General features: G+C 30.1%; 1 protein-coding gene across 3 annotated transcripts in view; it reads right to left on the reverse strand.

The window, feature by feature from the left end:
- Positions 1-20966, reverse strand: part of LOC113509870 (alkaline phosphatase-like) — a 144945-nt gene that overhangs the window by 80810 nt on the left and 43169 nt on the right. The gene's annotated exons all lie outside the window — the stretch shown is intronic.

Below are 20966 nucleotides of genomic sequence, written 5' to 3' on the forward strand. Positions count from 1 at the left end.
ATAGACTTGTATTGTAGTAGATAAGTAACTATGTAGTTAAATTGTATATATTTAAGCAAATAGGTAATAAGTACTCAATTATATATTTTGTTTGGAGATATAAGTTCTTATGTCTTTTTTTTTTTATAGAGGGAAAGATGTCATGTATAGTTAGTTTGAAGGTAGTTGAATAATATGATTAAAACAGTTGTTGTCTGACATTGGGATGGTTTCATTAAAACATTACAATAAGTACATTTACTTCAACATTACAGTGGCTCCACCAGCCCCACGATGCTTCCAGTATAAATTAGTGTTTGCCAGAGGCAAACGGATCGGAACTGAAATCCCAGGATCACTCCGACACGAGAGCTTACTCATGGGCGATGACCCTTTCAGTCCTATATGGCGACATAGAGATCACCCACTAACAGTACGAAACTGTTTCCCAGCGTCACCCTGTTACGAGCTTACTCAATGGGGGTTTCCCTTCGGCTCCACAAGAGATCAGACCAAGAAGCGAGATCACCCAGACACCAGAACTTACTTTGTTGGGACATAACCCTTCGGCCCTATAATGTGACATTAGAGATCACCTGTGAAGACAGTCCGATAGAGATGAAGATTTGTGTGATAGGGGGGATACCTTCCACACCCTGGAATTGGCCAAGCCATATAATGTTGATAATTGCTATATCATAACATAGCATTGTCAATTTAATATTATTTACTTAATACCAAGAATACTCAAGGTTCAAGTTAAATCTGTTGATTAGGCCGGAGCCTAAAAACGAGTAGTCCAACCCATAGGTCGAGAGCTACTAAAAGTAATGAGTGCTATTGAATGAACTATAAGTCCAGTCAATTATATATAATATTATTGTTGATTAACCACATTGTGAATTAACCAATTATTTATTCAGAGAGATATATCTAAAGGAACTATAAGTCCTTTAAAAGACACTGATTAATCACAAGTTAACAACGTCTCGTGAAATAACCAGTTGGGTTTTCTATAAGTTTGAGGACACTAAGTCCAACAAGCTATTATTGTGTTGAGAGTAATAGAGATCTTTTGTAATATTTGTAGAGGTTTGATTAATCACATTGTGAAATAATCAGATTAAATAATTATGTAGCTTTATAGAGAGGACTATAAGTCCTAATTGGTTGTTGTCATAAGTACTGATAAATTACACATTAAAGTGCCAGGTCAATTATTATATATAGGTATATAGGAAGGACAATAAGTCCTATTTGTGTATGTTGTAGTAGTAGAGGCAATATATTGCATAATTATAATGTGAAAGATATAGATTAAATATATATTTGTATAGAAAGGACAGTAAGTCCCATACAATTATTGTAGCTGTACTATAGTTATACTATATCTACTTCCTTTTAGTGTCTTAGTAAACCTATTTACTAAGAGGATTTCTCAGATAAACAAGTGTTTTAGTGTTTAAATCATCATGATTAAATCCCTAAGAAATTAGGTCTTTAAATAATTATCATATCATTTAACTGAAATTTCTCATATAAATAATTCCAATATTTCCCCTACAGTTATTATAAAATAATAGAAAATTATATAAATTTTCTATAGACTTAGATATAGAATCATAACGTGTATAATCTCCTTTTGTTTGACATCTGTCACATTAATGACGTATTGAATGACGTATTAATGTATTGAATTGAATTTTGATTATCTATCACGACTGTCAACGTAACAAATACTAGCAAGTTTGTTTATTTGTATTTGTTTAATATAATTAAATATAAAATCATCATATATCAACCGTAACATACAACTAAATTATCAGTGACATAAATAATCATGGTTTACACCAGAAATAATTAATAGTATCCAGTAATACTGCAGTTTTACATTCATATCAGTAGCCAAGCTTACTTTCAAATTCAAGAATGAACAGAAGATTAGAAGTTTAACATTCTTATTGCAATTGTACTTGCAATACTATATACATACAGTACTAATTCTCAAGAACATTCCTCAAATACATGTGTGGTGAAGATTTTCCCAATATGCTATCTATTTGATTTCTAACCTCTAATGTAAATTTATTAAAGAAGTAAATAATCAGTGTTAGTGTTTGCTTTATTAATATTTAAAGTAATTGTCCTAACTTGATATTAATAGGATAATATCTCCTTGGATACAGTCTGACATAAACATATAACTCAATAATTAAATTTATAAAATACTAATATTATATTTTACTACTTGTATATCTCCATACTATTCCCATAAAATATTCAAAACATGTATATTAAATATAAATCCAGTAAATATTCACTAATATTAACCCTGTCTGAACTTGTCTAGTCAATATAACATGAACAAACAACACACATACAAACCTTATCGCCATGACAACTTTCCTCCTAAATATGAGTAAAATACATAACTTATACTTGTCATTTAATACTAATTTTATACTGTACCTCATACCTAGTTAAGAATAACTATAGTCAGAGAATCCTTTAGTACATTTATTACCATTAGGAAATAAATCCACACCCATAATATCAGCATAATTAAATATTATTAGAAACCAGTAATACATACAGAATTGTTATTATCAGCTTGCTTACTACAATAAAATCAATATTAAAGTTTATAATAAATCAAGACAAAATATCTATTTAAACAATACAGGCTTGTTTACCATAAACACCCCACAGTCACATGAATTTATCTAGTAACACAATTAATAATGTATTAAAAGTATTACATTCACATAATATCACTTGCAACAGTTAAGCTGTCTCTTTGTACATCTGGTGTAAAACAAATCCCCACATGTAGTCATGGATAATCAAATATAGACTAAGAATCATTAATCTGGTCGACCGAGTAATGGTATAAAAACACTTCACCATGAAGCGTTAAGTATGAACAGATATTCCAAACCAACACTGTAATAGTGTAATAAATACAAATATTTCATCATCATCATCGTCTCAACCATCACCAACCCACGACTGAACACAAGCAATTTCCACCGACTGACACAAGGAACGGCCCCACAATACACATAAAACAGTCACTCCAAACAATGGAGGTAGCCCACACCGCACTTGCATTTACAGGGTCGCCACTCAATAACCCCTCTCTCTCATCAATGGCTGTTTCCCCAGCAATGAGACCAGACCATAGTCACTTTAGTCTATTATCCTCAATAAATAAATACTTTATAATAACTAGATATGAAACTAGTTAGTATTGTAATAGTTCAATAATTGATTCAATAAGTATTTTCTAAAACTGGACAATTAGAACATTGAATCAAATTGATGAAGTTCTATCAAACGACCATATAATTGGATTTTGTATATGAGTAGAATAACGTAAGTACGTAAATTATATTGATGTAAATTTTGTTCAAATGTGATTGCATTTAACGATATACGCATTACCTAAAGGTATATTGTCTCGACTAAATACGTATTTTAATAGTTGTTGGGAAAAATATTAAGTATAGACTTTGCCTGTGATCACAGTCAAAAATCTAACTACGTAGTAATAAATGGAACAAGCTCACCGCATTCTCCAGTCTTCTATTGATTAATTTCACACACTTAATCGATAGTGATACACTAAGATCTCAAACCCCTTCATCGATCCAGTCCCTCCTAGATCTATATCCCAGTTATTTTTTTTTATTTTATTGCGCAATCCCTAAAACACGACTCCCGCGCCATTTGCCGTCCATTTTTTTTTTTTTTTTTTATTGCGCAATTCCTAAAAACCGACTCCCGCGCGCCCGCCGATCTGCCGGCTCTCCTCTTTTTTTCTTTTTTTTTTTTTCTCACCTCGTAACGTCATAGATTATGTCACCGAAGGGTAGATATTTCAATAATCGGATTTAGCCTATTATTCGAACTGAACTTTTCTTTAAATTCAATTTAATTATATGTTAACGTATTTTGGTATTTTCTATTAAATTGATTATCGAATTTATAAAACTTTAAAGGCTCTCATAATTCTTATTAAACTGTGTTATATGCATCCTTTTTACACCTGATGAGAAAAAGGTAAACTATAATTTGGTTAATATAAAATATAATATATTTTTGTTTAATTTATTTAATTTTCTTGTGACGTCCACTACACTCTGGAAACACATCAAAGGAGTTTCCCTTCTGTGTCAATATTTCATATATGGTAACGTCTTCTCTGTATACTATTGTGAACCTTGACTTTAAAGTTTGTTTATATTAAATAGCTCAGCTTTCGCAGCGGTCACCCATAGGAACCCCTGTTTCTTTTCTATGTACTTATGGTATTAAACCTATTGTACTATAGGCGAACCGTCACATCCGGCCCCCTAATTATCAAGGAGTTTACCGGATTGATAATTACAACAAGATAAGTTTATTGTTACAATTTTTTTTTTCCAACCCTAAAAATGTACTTCACATATGTATATATAATTTAACTTTACAGAGCTTAAGATCATCATTTAAATTTTTCATTGATTCATCGATACTAGCCTAACACTCTGACATTCTTAAGACTCAAAACAATAAAAGTATTAAAAGATCTTTAAACCCAAAGTTATGTGTTGTTGAATGTTATGTGTATGAATAGCCTTAAAATTTCTACTCAATATATTAATAATTAAGCATAATATTTATTTATGAATAGATTTGTAAATAATTATTTATAATTAATTTGCATACGCTGTAATGATAGAGTGAATCCATTAAATTTTATAATTAAAATTTTTATACTCGTTTATTTATATGTAATAAATTCAATGCATGTAATTACAATGTCATAAACAGCATAAATGAATACAATCCTAAATGTGTGTAAAGGAGTCTATAAAACCTAAATGTATGAAAAGCCTAAGTATGTGAGGAGTCTAAATGTATAAAACCTAAATATGTGAAGAGCTTCAAGTAAAGAACCTAATAGATACGTTATTTGTATCAGTAAATTTAGATAAAGTATCTATTTAAAAGATACGAGTTAAAACATCTAAATGGAAGCTCATAATAAAAGCCTAAATGTATGAGTATAACGAATCAACAAACGAGAGCCTAAGTAGAAAACCTAAATCGAAATGAAGTGAAAGAATCTAAGCATTAAAATGTAATAAATGGAAAAAACTAATCCTAAAATAATTGTCTAAGTGTAAATAAATGATTAGATAAAATCCCAAGTTAATTAAATATTAAAATGAAGATGTTCAAATAAATTTGTTAAAATAAATTTAAACTATACGAATAAAACTTTATGAAACGTCTAAATTAACCACAAATACATATTTTATCTAAGAAATAAACCTAGTGTTCATTAAATAAATTACAGTCCCTAAGAAAATTCAAATAAATTTAAATTTTATTTATTAATTTTAATCACAGAAGTAAAGCTTATATAAATAATAATTTATCACCACCGGCCCCCTTATTTGACAATTCCTGCACGGCCCCCCAATTTTAAGACTCTTACAAATATGTTGCATAAAATAATACAAACGGCCCCCATAGTTTAAAACTCTTATTATAAAAATTCCTTTAATATACTTAAATTACCAGTGACTATTTCTTAATACTCCCAGAAATAACATGATCAATAAGTTTTATAATAAAATATTATGTAACCCCATTAGATAAATAGATAGACACCTCCTACCGCTTCCCAAAAGATCACAACAGCAAACCCAACATAAATACAACCAACTATATTAGATACATCAATTAATTTATTTTGTACAATAAATTATCATTTAAAAAGATACAAATGTCTTGTGTTATGTGCAATTACAAAGAGCAAAATAAACTAAGTGTGCGCAACATCTAAGTATGTAAAATGTTTAGGCATGTAAAGAGTGTATATGTATAAATAACCTACAAAATCTCCCTCTGATATAAGTATAAAGTTTTTTTTTTTTTTTTATAATAAGTGTCTAAGTCAAAATAAGCGAATAATCAAATAAAATCTGAAATATAATTGTAAAGTGGAATAAAGAAATTATGTATAGAACCATAAATAAAATATTATAATAGCATCCTAATAAATTGTTGGAATTAAATTTAACAATATGAAAACACCTAATTAAATTTTCAAATTTAGGTAATCAAATAAAGTAACTAAAGGCCCTAACTAACCTTAATGATATTTTATGAAACGTCTAACTTTCAATTTGAAACCCCCTATAATACATTATATAAGTTATTTAAACATCTTAGGATGATCAAAATCAAATCATAATTATTTAATATTTTTTTTTTATATATATAATCAATGTCACTGCATCATAAAAGTTTATGAAATAAAAGTCAATTGGATATTTCCTCAGAAATAAATAATGTCATTAATTCATCTTGAATTATTTCTTTAATAATAAAATGAGATTAATAAATTTTATGTATAAGTCATTATAGAATAATTATTGTTTATAAATTTAATATAATGTTAAATTAATAGTTCAGTAAGTATTGAGAATTAATGAAGCAAAAGAATAATAAATGTGTCCTATAGCATAAAATTAGGTCAATGTGAACTGAATATAACCTAGCAAGCTATCCTTGCTGCTATTATTATGTGCCTATTAGTGTAATACTTAATATTATTTACTCAATTGATATAGAGTAAAATAAAATATAAATGAAATCATGTAAATTTGTTATATAATTGACTCCAATAGGTAACCACTGCATGAATTTGATAAATTAAATCCTAAGAACATGAGATAACAGTAAAATAGGCTATTTACCTATAGACATAGAAATCATGAAATTAGGTCCAAATCCTAGATCTATGACGGTATAATTATTTAGTCATAATCATCAAAGTTGGTTTTGAGTTATACTATTAGCAGATATTACTGTTTAACTTTATACTCCTTCATATTTTAATAACCAATCCCTGAAGTCACAAGCTCCAATTGTGACCAAGTGTTCTTATTGATCTGATCTGTAAATAGCCATGAACCAATTATATCCTGGTCACGGCACCAATTGTGATGGTCCCCCCCTGTGTGCACCCTAAATAATCTAACTACCCTCTAAACTAACCTACACATGGAAAACCTACAAAGCCTAAGAAAAGCCTACGAAGGCTTAACCTAATGAAATCTATGAAAATCTAATGAAACTTACCCTAAAGAATGGCCTAACACCCTCAATATAACCCCATACCTATATTGCCTTATACACCCCAAACATCCTATGAATCATATAAACCCTTACAATAAACACTTAATATTGAACAGATCTTATAGTAGAACACTTGATCATCTGACCAGATAAATAAATGTGTGATCGTCTAGTAATGTAGGACCCGTTGTGTGTGTAATAACCAAAAGGCTCCTTAATTGGTATATGATAGGAGTTAAATAATGAAGATGATTGATAAATATTTAAGGATTAAGAATAATTAATGAATTATACTCATAATTCATGTAACTAGGAAGTTAGAATATAATATATTAATTTAATAGTAAATTACAGAATAACTGTAATAATAAAAAAAATGGGGGAGCGGTCGGGCCCCTCACACGCCCGGACCAGTGGAAGACTTTCCAACTATCTATAACTCTTCCTCCAAAAAGGTAGGGAAGGGTATTACTATTTATTAATGCACTCTGATGGTAATAAGGGAATGAGTATTCTCAGTTCCAAACCAAACATAAGTACATTTACTTCAATATTACAGTGGCTCCACCAGCCCCACGATGCTTCCAGTATAAATTAGTGTTTGCCAGAGGCAAACGGATCGGAACTGAAATCCCAGGATCACTCCGACACGAGAGCTTACTCATGGGCGATGACCCTTTCAGTCCTATATGGCGACATAGAGATCACCCACTAACAGTACGAAACTGTTTCCCAGCGTCACCCTGTTACGAGCTTACTCAATGGGGGTTTCCCTTCGGCTCCACAAGAGATCAGACCAAGAAGCGAGATCACCCAGACACCAGAACTTACTTTGTTGGGACATAACCCTTCGGCCCTATAATGTGACATTAGAGATCACCTGTGAAGACAGTCCGATAGAGATGAAGATTTGTGTGATAGGGGATACCTTCCACACCCTGGAATTGGCCAAGCCATATAATGTTGATAATTGCTATATCATAACATAGCATTGTCAATTTAATATTATTTACTTAATACCAAGAATACTCAAGGTTCAAGTTAAATCTGTTGATTAGGCCGGAGCCTAAAAACGAGTAGTCCAACCCATAGGTCGAGAGCTACTAAAAGTAATGAGTGCTATTGAATGAACTATAAGTCCAGTCAATTATATATAATATTATTGTTGATTAACCACATTGTGAATTAACCAATTATTTATTCAGAGAGATATATCTAAAGGAACTATAAGTCCTTTAAAAGACACTGATTAATCACAAGTTAACAACGTCTCGTGAAATAACCAGTTGGGTTTTCTATAAGTTTGAGGACACTAAGTCCAACAAGCTATTATTGTGTTGAGAGTAATAGAGATCTTTTGTAATATTTGTAGAGGCTTGATTAATCACATAGTGAAATAATCAGATTAAATAATTATGTAGCTTTATAGAGAGGATAGCTTTATATAAGTCCAAATTGGTTGTTGTCATAAGTACTGATAAATTACACATTAAAGTGCCAGGTCAATTATTATATATAGGTATATAGGAAGGACAATAAGTCCTATTTGTGTATGTTGTAGTAGTAGAGGCAATATATTGCATAATTATAATGTGAAAGATATAGATTAAATATATATTTGTATAGAAAGGACAGTAAGTCCCATACAATTATTGTAGCTGTACTATAGTTATACTATATCTACTTCCTTTTAGTGTCTTAGTAAACCTATTTACTAAGAGGATTTCTCAGATAAACAAGTGTTTTAGTGTTTAAATCATCATGATTAAATCCCTAAGAAATTAGGTCTTTAAATAATTATCATATCATTTAACTGAAATTTCTCATATAAATAATTCCAATATTTCCCCTACAGTTATTATAAAATAATAGAAAATTATATAAATTTTCTATAGACTTAGATATAGAATCATAACGTGTATAATCTCCTTTTGTTTGACATCTGTCACATTAATGACGTATTGAATGACGTATTAATGTATTGAATTGAATTTTGATTATCTATCACGACTGTCAACGTAACAAATACTAGCAAGTTTGTTTATTTGTATTTGTTTAATATAATTAAATATAAAATCATCATATATCAACCGTAACATACAACTAAATTATCAGTGACATAAATAATCATGGTTTACACCAGAAATAATTAATAGTATCCAGTAATGCTGCAGTTTTACATTCATATCAGTAGCCAAGCTTACTTTCAAATTCAAGAATGAACAGAAGATTAGAAGTTTAACATTCTTATTGCAATTGTACTTGCAATACTATATACATACAGTACTAATTCTCAAGAACATTCCTCAAATACATGTGTGGTGAAGATTTTCCCAATATGCTATCTATTTGATTTCTAACCTCTAATGTAAATTTATTAAAGAAGTAAATAATCAGTGTTAGTGTTTGCTTTATTAATATTTAAAGTAATTGTCCTAACTTGATATTAATAGGATAATATCTCCTTGGATACAGTCTGACATAAACATATAACTCAATAATTAAATTTATAAAATACTAATATTATATTTTACTACTTGTATATCTCCATACTATTCCCATAAAATATTCAAAACATGTATATTAAATATAAATCCAGTAAATATTCACTAATATTAACCCTGTCTGAACTTGTCTAGTCAATATAACATGAACAAACAACACACATACAAACCTTATCGCCATGACAACTTTCCTCCTAAATATGAGTAAAATACATAACTTATACTTGTCATTTAATACTAATTTTATACTGTACCTCATACCTAGTTAAGAATAACTATAGTCAGAGAATCCTTTAGTACATTTATTACCATTAGGAAATAAATCCACACCCATAATATCAGCATAATTAAATATTATTAGAAACCAGTAATACATACAGAATTGTTATTATCAGCTTGCTTACTACAATAAAATCAATATTAAAGTTTATAATAAATCAAGACAAAATATCTATTTAAACAATACAGGCTTGTTTACCATAAACACCCCACAGTCACATGAATTTATTTAGTAACACAATTAATAATGTATTAAAAGTATTACATTCACATAATATCACTTGCAACAGTTAAGCTGTCTCTTTGTACATCTGGTGTAAAACAAATCCCCACATGTAGTCATGGATAATCAAATATAGACTAAGAATCATTAATCTGGTCGACCGAGTAATGGTATAAAAACACTTCACCATGAAGCGTTAAGTATGAACAGATATTCCAAACCAACACTGTAATAGTGTAATAAATACAAATATTTCATCATCATCATCGTCTCAACCATCACCAACCCACGACTGAACACAAGCAATTTCCACCGACTGACACAAGGAACGGCCCCACAATACACATAAAACAGTCACTCCAAACAATGGAGGTAGCCCACACCGCACTTGCATTTACAGGGTCGCCACTCAATAACCCCTCTCTCTCATCAATGGCTGTTTCCCCAGCAATGAGACCAGACCATAGTCACTTTAGTCTATTATCCTCAATAAATAAATACTTTATAATAACTAGATATGAAACTAGTTAGTATTGTAATAGTTCAATAATTGATTCAATAAGTATTTTCTAAAACTGGACAATTAGAACATTGAATCAAATTGATGAAGTTCTATCAAACGACCATATAATTGGATTTTGTATATGAGTAGAATAACGTAAGTACGTAAATTATATTGATGTAAATTTTGTTCAAATGTGATTGCATTTAACGATATACGCATTACCTAAAGGTATATTGTCTCGACTAAATACGTATTTTAATAGTTGTTGGGAAAAATATTAAGTATAGACTTTGCCTGTGATCACAGTCAAAAATCTAACTACGTAGTAATAAATGGAACAAGCTCACCGCATTCTCCAGTCTTCTATTGATTAATTTCACACACTTAATCGATAGTGATACACTAAGATCTCAAACCCCTTCATCGATCCAGTCCCTCCTAGATCTATATCCCAGTTATTTTTTTTTTATTTTATTGCGCAATCCCTAAAACACGACTCCCGCGCCATTTGCCGTCCATTTTTTTTTTTTTTTTTTTTATTGCGCAATTCCTAAAAACCGACTCCCGCGCGCCCGCCGATCTGCCGGCTCTCCTCTTTTTTTCTTTTTTTTTTTTCTCACCTCGTAACGTCATAGATTATGTCACCGAAGGGTAGATATTTCAATAATCGGATTTAGCCTATTATTCGAACTGAACTTTTCTTTAAATTCAATTTAATTATATGTTAACGTATTTTGGTATTTTCTATTAAATTGATTATCGAATTTATAAAACTTTAAAGGCTCTCATAATTCTTATTAAACTGTGTTATATGCATCCTTTTTACACCTGATGAGAAAAAGGTAAACTATAATTTGGTTAATATAAAATATAATATATTTTTGTTTAATTTATTTAATTTTCTTGTGACGTCCACTACACTCTGGAAACACATCAAAGGAGTTTCCCTTCTGTGTCAATATTTCATATATGGTAACGTCTTCTCTGTATACTATTGTGAACCTTGACTTTAAAGTTTGTTTATATTAAATAGCTCAGCTTTCGCAGCGGTCACCCATAGGAACCCCTGTTTCTTTTCTATGTACTTATGGTATTAAACCTATTGTACTATAGGCGAACCGTCACACACTGAGATCTCATTTAAAAAAATATTCTAGTATAGATTGAATTCCAATACTACATTCACCAAAAACTATACAGTGTCGCTTACTATATTCATTATCTTAATTGCTCTTTTAGCTTGACACATGAATAGCATCTTAAAAATTCATGCAAATAAAATCTTAAGCATGTTTTAATTTATTTCTAGCTCGTCTTTTATAAATACTGCATTGTTTTAACCTTCGAAAGACATAGTCCCCGAAACTTGGATTTTATCTTATTTATATTATATAAACTTAACAAAGTACAGGAAAAATCTCTCAAGAAATATGTGTAACTCTCTCAGTGATACAGAATTTAAGACTGGCATACATATACAAAGAGATCATAACTTCTGATAGTCATCAAGCGAGATGTAGTCACAGAGGACCCGCCTATATTAAAACGGAGAACTTTATACGAGTTCATATATTCACTGAAATTGCTGTGATAAGAGCACGAAACGATTCATGGTTTCTGATGACAATAATATCTCTTTAATAGCGAAATGACATGGAATAGGGATGTGACAGTACATCAGATGCCTGTAACATATCTACGCTGATTTTTATACTGTGTCTAGTCTAGTTTTCACTAATATAAAATATAAGGAGCTAGGAACTCGCCTCGATATGCGAGTATTCATAATGAAACGTGATTACTAGACTTATCAGGTATTTTCCAAAACTATTCTATCTTTCAATACTAATCATATACGAGTACATTTATATAATTTTATTGAATCAAGAGCGGTTTAAAAAATTAACGTATACGAATATATAGCAATATCTGATTTTTTTTTTTATATTAATGCGATAAAAGACTATCAATTAGATTAAATCAGGTTTAAGAGCGCATAATATATATTTCTTTAAACAAGATACATACAAGGAATGCACAGTAAAGCGAACCATATTTAACATCAATCATATTTTAATATATTAATTATATTAATTAATGCTCCTTTCCACTCAGGGTTTGCTGGAAAAGAACTCTTACAGAGTTAAGCTCGCCTGTTGTACATCTTTATTTTATATATATATATTATATGTTGTAATTTTTTCTGTGTACAATAAAGAATAAATAAATAAAAAAAAAATAAAATATTTTTATTTTTAAGTAAATGAAATAATAATTTGATTAACTTATTATTATGATATATGATTATTACTTGTTTCAAGTTAATCAGGCGACTAGCAGTACCTAAACATCCGTTAATAATATTGCCTCCCTAGTTTAAAATGATTCATTAGCCACGTTCTTGTACAATCGAATGAATGATCATCGTTTCAGCGTTACATCAAACGTAAAATTTTTTTATGAAACAATATTTAGTTATCGCATATATATATATATATATATATATATATATATATATATATATATATATATATATATATATATATATAGATAGATAGATACATATATATATATATATATACCAAGAATTCGTAAAATTCGCATATTTATACCTACATCTTTTTATTACATCAGTGCGTATTATTAAAAGTAACTTAAAAGCTTTCTGAAATAAATATTCTCTTTAGCTTCAATAATTATAACTGGGCAATAATGCGTTAGGTAGACATTTTCTCGCTAAGCTACTGAAGTCGTTATAGACAAAAACAAAGACCATGTTTCATTTATAGTCTTTTTTAAATATTATTATAATAGTATATATTAAAGATTACACGAATAAGTCTCTCTTTTCATTTAAAAGTTTCCCCTTGTCAGTTCAACGAATTCATGCATTTTCTTCCAGTCTGTTCTATTCCATCTTTGACATCCCTATATGACATAACACTTAGTGTTTCCTTTATTTGTTCTCTGTAGATATTCTTCGGTCTTCCCCATCCTCTTTTACCCTCTATTTTTCCTTCTACTATGCTCTTTATATAATTGCCATATACAAATAAATATAAAGATATTTTTGGCGGGATGATGAAGAAGCAAGAGCAAAACGTGTATTGTCATTCTCTCTTATTCCCGGTACAAGAGGCAAGTAAGAAAAAAATTACATTACAAGGCCATTCTTCTCTTCTAAACGTGTCCCTTGCTCAGAAGTGGTCGATAATAAATGAATAAGGAAAGAAATGTTATTTTAATGATTTTTTTATCGCTTAAATGAAGTTACATCGTAAGAGGGACATATAAAATGAGTAATAATTTTCATATCTGCGCACTACTCGTCGACCCCAGGCACGTCGGCAGTTAAAAAGTTATCACAAGTCTACGTAATAATAAGTAACTACGATTCTGGGCACGCACTTGCTGCAAACGCAGAAAAAATCAACACTTCAATTATTCCCGAACATTTTTCAGAGCCTTTAATTTACTATAATGTATAATAGTTATATTTATGGACCCATAAAATAAAATAACGTACGTATTTTCAAGTTGTATTTTTTTATGTTTCACACTAACATCTAGATGCAAGTGCGAACAATACTAAATTCTCTACATATATTTTCTTTTCAGACTTGTATACCTTACCAAGAGATTGAATATTTAAACAAACAGTACAAAAGACGCGCTAACCAACAGTTGGCTGAAATTTTTAGTGGTATTTCATAATATTTGTTCCATTTTGATGTACATGTATATAATATAATTGAGGTCTTAGAATATCACGACAGTTGATAATTTTAAGTAGATACTTAGAATTTTTTTTATACAACTTATAATGGCAAACAAGCTGACGGCCTACCTGATGGAATGTGGTAACCGTCGCCTATAGACATGAGTAGTACCATGGACATAACAGAGTATACTGTTTCGCCCATGATATCCCCCATACGTCGCCATTTCTGATGACTGAGGTGTTATTCCTCTGTACTCTATAAATTCACTGCCATATCTCACCCTTCAAACTGAAGCACAGCCATAAACACAACTGCTTCACGGTTCAAACACGAAGGGGACAGAGAGACAAGGCAAACGACTTTTGTACAAAGTCCCCCTCTGGTGTAGTAGTAATTTAATACCTACTTAAAATTAAAAACTTTTTAAAATATTAAATTGTTATTATACTTAGTAAGAAATCATAATTGTGATTAATTTTGTATTAATGATATCTCGAATATCCAAATGCCTAAATTTTTTCTTTTCTTATATCTACAAGTGAGCATTAGTAAGAATGCTTATCATTTCCAACAATATAGTATATCTCGATACTAGGTAATATCGTTGGCATTAGCATCTTTTCAAAACCGAAACGACAGAGAATTTCTAATCTCACCTTAGAACCTAAATAAATGGCTATGTGCTATGCGGTTCTAGAGGAGTTTCTCTCGCGAATACTCATGTTGTGAAACGAGATTCTTATAGAGGTTTTCCCTAGAGAGTCCAGCATGGGGTTCTTCAAAAAGGGCGTAATAAGATTTTTCAAGGGTCGGCAACGCGCACGTGACGTCCCTGATACTGTAGGCACCTATAGGTTACAGTAACCGATAACAAGCAAATGCGCCGGATGCTCGTTTGCCAACATTGTTATATAAAAAAAAATAAAAAGACAAGCAGAATTGTTTGCAGAAAATGAATAAAAAATTAAATATCGACAAGAAATTTTAGTTTTTCTTTTATTCGGTCATTATTCTAAGGATAATTTCTAAAGTCTAAATTAAGTATTGAAACAGTCATCTAAAAATACAGACACAAACTTTAATATATTTACGCATGTAATTTATAAATAAATAAAATAAATAATGACCTTTTTTATTATTTATAGAGATTATTGTCCACTTATCGTACCCACAAATCGTCACAATTTTATATTAAAACCATTAACTTACTGAAAGTGGCAATCAAGCTGTGGGCCCACCTGATGGAGTATTTTCCATAGACATGGAAATATATCATGGACTTTACTTATATACATATACTTTAACGCCATAATATCCCACATGATGTGTTACCACACCTGAGAACCAAAGTGACTTTTATTAATTTCACTGGATTTGTTACCTTTTAAATTCATAAAAGGAAGCGTACAGTAACATTTCACAATAAATATACATAACACAATGGATATAAATGAGTTATATATAATATGTACCTCTAAACTTAATACGAAATTGTTTATCTAGTAAAGACTTGGGTTGATAGGGTTGGTATTGAATAATAATAAAAGTAATAGTAAGATTTATAAAGTATCTAATATTCATATAAAAAATATTATTAGATTATGATGGATGAAAATGTAAGTGTCAGCTTCACCATTTATTTTCCTTTCCTTGCTCCTCTTACTCTTTGCTTTCCTATACCTGTTATCTATCAAAAAAATTATAAATAATCTATAAAAGTTACATAAAAATACCATTGTAATAATAAAATTTTAAAAATAAATTATTTAAACCGATTATACAATAAAATACACATAGGTACATCTTTTAAAGCAAGTACCATAAAATTTGATTCTGAAATTTATTATATATTATTATTATTTATATATAACAACACATACATAAATATAATCGTAACAAGAATATATACATATACTGGTATATGTGTAAGTTTATTTTATTTTTATATAAGTATCGAACAATATATTTAATTTGAACTGGGTATTATTAACTTTTGTCTTTAGCTGTACAATTTTTACCTTCGAACATTCTATAATTTTCTTACAGCTTTTCAAAGGTTAACTCTAAGATATTCGTCTGTGGAATAAGTCCGCTATTGTATATTAAATCTTTGTAATGTATCCAATGTAAAACGAGTACAGTAAAGACTTTACAATACAATACAATACATTACAGTACAATAAAATACACGTAAAAATACATATTGAGAACCTTCTTCTTTTGAAAGTGTCTGAAATAATAATCCTATACAAATTGTCTAAGGTGTATGTTCTAAAAATAAGCAGGTACCTTACGCAGAATTAGTCCGCAAATTTTATGTTAACATTTGCATAATAATAATAATACCCAACAACAAAATAACAAAAAAAATAATAAATAAATGTTATTGGAGGATTCTAGTCTTTGTACTATATACATACATAATACAATAAAAAAAAAATGAATAATAAACATTTTTGTAATAGTAGCCCCGAGCTACGCGCCGTGAGTTCATTTTTATTTCTATGTACATATAACTGATATTATCAATATGTGCTTCAGGTAAGCGTTATTCAAATTTCAGAACATAAAATATTAGAATATATCTACTGATGTGACTCATTGAATTACAATATTAAAAGGAATATTGCTCAAAATGAAATGTCAAATCGTCAAAGTAATAATTTAAATATTAGATGAAGTGTTTTAATATTGAAACAGATTCAATATTCGGAGATGACTTTTGTATAAAGCCTTTTTGCGACGATATTTCATAAAAATTCAACGAGACGATTTATCGACGTTATTAATCGTTTGAAAAATTAATAATTACAGATCATATTGAATCTCAAAACCGTTTAGTTTTTTAATAGCACTCTCAATGTAGAGATTTTGTTGTCAATCCATACGTTTCTTTTTTCTACTCGTACAACACAAAATTTAAAACAGGGACATTTCTCTGAAAGAGTATTACACCTGTGAAAATGATATTTTTTCTGAAAAAACGATGTATCGAATAACGAAAACCAATTTGGTACCATTTTATTCTAACTTGAGTTCCGAACGTGCTATATTTGTATGTTAGATTCAAAATTTTTTCATATCTCACGTTTATTTGAGAAAAATAAACTTCACTGGGAGAAAACGTTTTTAAAAGAATGCTAAAGATTATGATTTCAACCTGTATATATATCACAATGATTGGAAATTCCACACGTGAGTCAATACCTGCATTTTCTTTCAAAATATTCACACCACATTCAGGTAGATAAACGGAGTGAACTCCGAGAATTCTCCCTATAAGATGTCATATCTTTCCCAATTCACTCGCATATCTCAATTGGCGGTTATTATTCTATCGCACGTATTGGAATGTCATATCCTGTTTCGGGAACAGTGAAATTGTTATGTTATGTTCATTTTTTTTTCGAAAGAAATACTCTTCTTCACAGATACGTTATGTTATATTATAATTCGATTTATTATGGTGTTTATTCATTTTTGTATTGAATTAGAAAAATTCACACACATATATTGACAATATATGTGTGTGATAACAATATGTCATCATACCAGACGTTAACTGTCCACTGTTGAACATAAGCCTTCTCCATAAGGGGCTTTTCCAGTAGTTCTCACTTTTGGTACGCAGATTGGCAACCATAGTTAGGCTTTGGTGATGGTGGCAGCGTCCCTCTTAAAACATCATCATAAACCAAACTGCGGATGCCAATCCGCCTGCCAAGCGTAGCAATTATTAACAAAACCCCCTAATGTGGAAGGCCATGTTCAGCAGTGGACAGTTAACGGCTGTTGTATCAGCCGTTAACTGTCCATAACAAGATGGAAATTTAAAAAATATGAAACAGATTAGAATGACATCATAGTGTCATAAAGTATCATTTCACTTTATTTAAAGTCCGTGAAACTGTTTAGGCGTGCCAAATATGTGGCCGATGGAAATTTTTTAAAACTTCGAAACTGAGGAACTTAGAAACTGGGCCCAGTGAATGTACACGTCTATTTCAATATATTTTAATGAAAACGTAATGAAACGATAATTGACCCGACAATCTCCGATGTCCAACGGTAGTGCAAATCAAATATTAATTAATTGATTGAATGTTTCGATCATTTTAACTCTCACACATCACACAATTTTAGTTGTTTGCATGGCTGTGTTTCGGTTTGAAGGGTGGGATATGGCGTGAATTTACAGGGTACAGAGGAATAACACCTGAGTCCTCAGGAATGGCAACGCATGGGGGGTATCATGGGCGAAACAGTATACTCTGTTATGTCCACGGCACTACTCATATTTATAGACGACGGTTACCACTTTCCATCAGGTGGATAGTCAGCTTATTGCTATTCTAAGTTGCATAAAAAAAAAAAAAAATTATTACTTTTTCCAAAAGTTCTATTGAAACAGAGTGTAAAAAATTGAAGCATTTTCGATTAACACGAATCTACTTTTCCTTTTGTTTTGTTCCTTGACAAAAAAAAAATCGAAAATTAAATAATGCAACAAAGTCAAACACGGTGGTATATAAACATCACTTTGATTGACATTGTTTGGAATAGGTACGTAGATAGCTATAAAGTTTTTGTTGATGTTGGACATTAATGGCACAGGAAATGTGGCATATCTGTCAGTTATTTGGCGGCCTTCATAATACGGAGACCCATAAATATCATATTTCTTGATTTCATTGCTTTCAAAATTTCATAATAAGAAAAAAATTATACTTTGTGCAATTTATTTATGTTAGTTTCTCATTTTTTAATTAGTTTACAGTTTAAACATTATTTACACACACACACACACACACACACACACACACACACGCACGCACGCACGCACGCACGCATGCACGCACGCACTCACGCACTCACGCACTCACGCACACACGCACGCACGCACTCATGCACACACACATATATATAAAATTACAGTCGAAAGTAAACAACAACAGTAATTTCACTGTTGTGTTTTACCTTATTGCCTTTTTTTCATAACAAGATATAAGTGCCGTAATAAACGTAGAAGAGTTATCGAAAGTATTTATGTTCCGTTAAACTACTTGGTAAATTACTTTTACCTTTTTCAATAGTCCTTGTAATTTTCTAAATCCTGAATATTTGATATCCTATATAATAAATATGCCTAAAATAAAATAATATATATTGTACAAATTCTTTTTTTATACTACTAAATTTTTACATTTCTGACATTGTTATTTATTTCATTTCTATTATCAGTCTCTTTGTTTTGGAATAAAATTAATTATTTTTCTTCCTACTCTTCTTATATAATACAAGCATTATTCGTCATGAGATTTATAAGATTAACTCGGTTTCCCTAGGGACTTGTACGGGAATTGCCGCTCATTGTCTCAATGTGGTTGCTATAGATTCTTGGAAGACAGTGGAGAGATTATCATTGTAATTGGATAAATTCAATCATTGAATAATTGACGTGCATGCAGCGAGCTTAACAATGATAGTAGGCAATCCGTTAACAGCATTATAAATAAATTGTTACATGATTACTTACAAATATGACTCTACTCAATATAATTAAAGAGCTGACATTTAAAACAATAATTACGGTTCTTCTGTATGAAATCTGATGAAATTTATACTGGGAAATAACAGAGAAACATACTCGCTTATAAAACCAATTTTTAAAATAACATATTTGGTGGTAATATCCAGCAATACAAATGGAATTTACTAAATTCCAAACATTCTTCTCTTTTCAAGTTTTATTGACATAAATAAAATTTTCATTTCTGTATATTCCTCCTATAAGAGATAAAAGAAAAATAAAAAAAAACTGTATTGATGGTATAAAAGCAATATTATTAAAACATTTAATACATACAAAGGCTTTCTTAAGACGAAGGTGTGGTTTATGCTGGGTAATACTCAGCCAGCTGACAAACCCTTTTTAAAAGTTTCTATTACACTTGAAAGGTACTCTCAAGTGAAATAAAAACTTCTATCTACTTGTTATATGTTTCGGGAAAAACTTAGAAATAATTTTCGATAATAGTGTTCTGTATGATTAAATTCAATTCACATCCAATAAAAATCTCCAACATCAGTGAATTTATTAAAGTGGATAGATGGAAAATGTAAAGTATGAAAGAGGATGGATATAAAGGACGGGAACGCCCGTGGATGGACTATGTGAAAGATGATATGCATAAAAGTGGACTTAGCCCAGAAATAACAGTTGACATAGATTTGTGGAAGAAAGAGACATAATGCGTCGACCCCAAATAAATGAAACAAGACAAGGCAATGATGATGATCAGAGAATGTATGTTTGTACTGGTCTAATTGTTTACTCTACATTATAGTTTTACTACTGTTCTAGCAACTTCATGTGATCTCGTGCGTCCTTTCTCATCCGAAATAATTAAATAAATAACACACATAAATAAAATATTTCTATGCTAATTTTCATATTTGAACCGTTAGATCACTAACAGATAATAAAAATCTAGTAAATCCACTTATATATTTATTACGTTTATAAGCTCATAATATGAAGTATGTCCTTCAATGCTACAGTATTAATAATAAATACAAAGCTTTTTAAGTTTCAAACTAAACGGTTCCATATGATGTAT

This window comes from Galleria mellonella, unplaced genomic scaffold (genome assembly GCF_026898425.1).
Source record: "Galleria mellonella isolate WM207_F2 unplaced genomic scaffold, CSIRO_AGI_GalMel_v1 utg57, whole genome shotgun sequence".
Classification (NCBI taxonomy): Eukaryota; Metazoa; Arthropoda; class Insecta; order Lepidoptera; family Pyralidae; genus Galleria; species Galleria mellonella.